The sequence below is a fragment of the Bos mutus genome, chromosome 5, assembly GCF_027580195.1.
Source record: "Bos mutus isolate GX-2022 chromosome 5, NWIPB_WYAK_1.1, whole genome shotgun sequence".
NCBI classification, from domain to species: Eukaryota; Metazoa; Chordata; class Mammalia; order Artiodactyla; family Bovidae; genus Bos; species Bos mutus.
Window position 1 is genome coordinate 52022682 of NC_091621.1, and position 4461 is coordinate 52027142.

General features: G+C 39.7%; 1 pseudogene; it reads left to right on the plus strand.

The window, feature by feature from the left end:
• The first annotated feature begins 915 nt into the window (after positions 1 to 915).
• LOC138987834 (craniofacial development protein 2-like) lies at positions 916 to 1795 on the plus strand (annotated as a pseudogene).
• The last annotated feature ends 2666 nt before the right edge of the window (positions 1796 to 4461 follow it).

The window sequence follows — 4461 nt, forward strand, 5'->3', positions numbered from 1 at the left end:
CAACAGTTTTATGCAGGAAGCCCTGTATTCCCACAAACAGACATGCTAGAGTGCAGACCATAAGCATACAATTAGAGTAGTAGGTAAGGAAACTAATTTTTTACTTATGTATCAAATTACTGTTGACTATGAGAAATTGATTCCTTTGAATCTGTGTTTTCACTACCTATTGATCAGAGCTAATATAGAATTGCTGCATTGCATTCTAATCATTTTTATGAGCTCTCTTCTCATTTAGATCATTAAGTCACTAAACATCTTTAATATTGCATTCTAATCATTTTTATCAGCTCTCTTCTCATTTAGATCATTAAGTCACTAAACATCTTTAATATCCTATTTAAAGCTACACATATTTTCTAAGCAATATCTGCCACATAGTAGGTTCCTAATAAATATTTAACTAAATCAAATTTTAAAAATTTTAGATGTTATCTGTTGTATGTTGTGTATTCACCTGCTATTTTACTGGATGCTTTGAGGATCTAAAATTCTTTTCAGTATCAGAGGCATGAAGCCCCATTCAGAGTGACCACACTAGCCTTTACTGTCTTTTTGCTAGAACGGTACCCAGTTTCCCTCTAAGTCATTCTCTCCCATCAGGAAGCTTCCATAAGCCTCTTATCCTTCTTCATCAGAGGGCAGACAGACTGAAAACCACAATCACAGAAAACTAACCATCTGATCACATGGACCACAGCCTTATCTACCTAAATGAAACTAAGAGCCATGCCATGTAGGGTCACCCAAGACGGACAGGTCATGGTGGAGAGGTCTGACAGAATGTGGCCCACTGGAGAAGGGAATGGCAAACCACTTCAGTATTCTTACCTTGAGAACCCCATGAACAGTATGAAAAGGCAAAAAGATAGGACACTGAAAGATGAACTCTCCAGGTTGGTAGGTGCCCAATATGCTACTGGAGATCAGTGGAGAAACAACTCCAGAAAGAATGAAGAGATGGAGCCAAAGCAAAGACAACACCCAGTTGTGGATGTGACTGGTGATGGAAGCAAGGTCTGATGCTGTAAAGAGCAATATTGCATAGGAACCTGGAATGTTACGTCCATGAATCAAGGCAAATTGGAAGAGGTCAAACAGGAGATGGCAGAGTAAACATTGATATTTTAGGAATCAGTGAACTAAAATGGACTGGAATGGATGAATTTAACTCAGATGACCATTATATCTGCTACTGTGGGAAGAATCCCTTAGAAGAAATGGAGTAGCCATCATAGTCAACAAAAGAGTCTGAAATCCAGTACTTGGATGCAATCTCAAAAATGACAGAATGATCTCTGTTTGTTTCCAAGGCAAACTTTTCAATATCACAGTGATCCAAGTCTATGCCCCGACCAGTAATGCTGAAGAAGCTGAAGTTGAATGGTTCTATGAAGATCTACAAGACCTTCTAGAACTAACAAACAAAAAAGATGTCCTTTTCATTATAGGGGACTGGAATGCAAAAGCAGGAAGTCAAGAAACACCTGGAATAACAGGCAAATTTGGCCTTGGAGTACAGAATGAAGCAGGACAAAGGCTAATAGAGTTTTGTCAAGAGAATGCACTTGTCATCACAAACACCCTCTTCCAACAACACAGGAGAAGACTCTATATATGGACATCACCAGATGGTCAACACCAAAATAAGATTGATTATATTCTTTGCAGCCAAAGATGGAGAAGCTCTATGTAGTCAGCAAAAACAAGTCAGGGAGCTGACTATGGCTCAGATCATGAACTACTTGTTGCCAAATTCAGACTTAAATTGAAGAAAGTGGGGAAAACTACTAGACCATTCAGGTATGACCCAAATCAAATCTATTATGATTATATAGTAGGAGTGACAAATAGATTCAAGGGACTAGATGTGATAGAGTACCTGAAGAACTACAGACAGAGGTTTGAGACATTATACAGGAGGCAGAGATCAAGACCATCCCCAAGAAAAAGAAATGCAAAAAGGCAAACTGGTTATCCGAGGAGGCCTTACAAAGAGCTATGAAAAGAAGAGAAGTTGAAAGAGACACGTGTACCCCAATGTTCATCGCAATACTCTTTATAATAGCCAGGACATGGAAGCAACCTAGATGTCCATCAGCAGATGAATGGATAAGAAAGCTGTGGTACATATACACAATGGAGTATTACTCAGCCATTAAAAAGAATACATTTGAATCAGTTCTAATGAGGTGGATGAAACTGAAGCCTATTATACAGATTGAAGTAAGCCAGAAAGAAAAACACCAATACAGTACACTAATGCATATATATGGAATTTAGAAAGATGGTAACGATAACCCTGTATGCGAGACAGCAAAAGAGACACAGATGTATAGAACAGTCTTTTGGACTCTGTTGGGGTCGGGGATGATTTGGGAAAATGGCATTAAAACATGTATAATACCATATAAGAAACGAATCACCAGTCCAGGTTCGATGCAGGATACAGGAAACTTGGGGCTGGTGCACTGCGATGACCCAGAGGGATGGTATGGGGAGGGAGGTGGAAGGGGGGATCAGGATTTGGAACACGTGTACACCTGTGGTGGATGCATGTTGATCTATGGCAAAACCAATACAATATTGTAAAGTAAAAAAAAATAATAACAATAAAAAATTAGAAAAATGAAAAAAAAAATTAAAAAAATTTAAAAAGAAGAGAAGTGAAAGGCAAAGGAGAAAAGGAAAGATATACCCTTTTGAATACAGAGTTCCAAAGAAGAGCAAGGAGAGATAAGAAAGCCTTCCTCAGTAATCAATGCAAGGAAATAGAGGAAAACAACAGAATGGGACAGTCTAGAGATTTCATCAAGAAAATTAAAGATATCAAGGGAACATTTCATGCAAAGATGGGCTCCACACAGAAATGTGTGGATCTAACAGAAGCAGAAGATATTAAGAAGAGGTGGCAAGAATTCACAGAAGAACTATACAAAAAAGATTTTTGAAACCCAGATAATCATGATGGTATGATCACCCATCTAGAGCCATACATCCTGGAATGTGAAGTCAAGTGGGCCTTAAGAAGCATCACTATGAACAAAGCTAGTGGAGGTGATGGAATTCCAGTTGAGCTATTTCAAGTCCTAAAAGATGATGCTGTGAAAGTGCTGCACTCAATATACCAACAAATTTGGAAAACTCAGCAGTGGCCACAGGACTGGAAAAGGTCAGTTTCATTCCAATCCCAAAGAAAGGCAATGCCAAAGAATGTTCAAACTACTGCACAACTGCATTCATCTCACATGCTAACAAAGTAATGCTCAAAATTCTCCAAGCCAGGCCTTAACAGTATGTGAACCATGAACTCCCAGATGTTCAAGCTGGATTTAGAAAAGGCAGAGGAACCAGAAATCAAATTCCCAACATCCATTGGATCATTAAAAAAGCAAGAGAGTTCCATAAAAATATATGTTTCTGCATCATTGACTATGCCAAAGCCTTTGACTGTGTGGATCACAACAAACTGGAAAATTCTTCAAGAAATGGGAAATCCAGACCACTTGACCTGCCTCCTGAAAAATCTGTATGAAGTTCACGAAACAACAGTTAGAACTAGACATGGAATAACAGACTGGTTCCAAATTGGGAAAGGAGTATACCAAGGCTGTATACTGCTTATTTAACTTATATGCAGAGAACATCAAGAGAAATGCTGGGCTTGATGAAGCCCAAGCTGGAATCAAGATTGCCAGAAGAAATGTCAATAACCTGATATGCAGATGACACCAGCCTTATGGCAGAAACTGAAGAGGAACTAAAAAGCCTCTTGATGAAAGTGAAAGAGGAGAGTGAAAAAGTTGGCTTAAAACTCAGTGTTCAGAAAGCTAAGATCATGGCATCCAGTCCCATCACTTCATGGCAAATAGATGGGGAAGCAATGGAAACAGTGACAGACTTTATTTTTGAGGGGCTCCAAAATCACTGCTGATGGTGCCTGCAGCCATGAAATTAAAAGACGCTTACTCCTTGGAAAGAAAGTTTTGCCCAACCTAGACAGCATAGTAAAAAGCAGAGACATTACTTTGCCAACAAAGGTCTGTCTAGTCAAGGCTATGGTTTTTCCAGTGGTCATATATGGATATGAGAGGTGGACTGTGAAGAAAGCTTAGCACCGAAGAACTGATGCTTTTGAACTGTGGTGTTGGAGAAGACTCTTGAGAGTGCCTTGCACTGCAAGGAGATCCAACCGGTCCATCCTAAAGGAAATCAGTCCTGTAAATTCATTGGAAGGACTGATGCTGAAGCTGAAACTACAATACTTCGTCCACCTGATGCAAAGAAGTGAGTCATTTGAAAAGACCCTGATACTGGGAAAGATTGAAGGCAGGAGGAGAAGGGGACGACAGAGAATGAGATGGTTGGATGTCATCACTGACTCAATGGACATGAGTTTGAGTGAACTCCAGGAGTTGGTGATGGACAGGGAGGCCGGGCATGCTGCAGTCGACAGGGTTG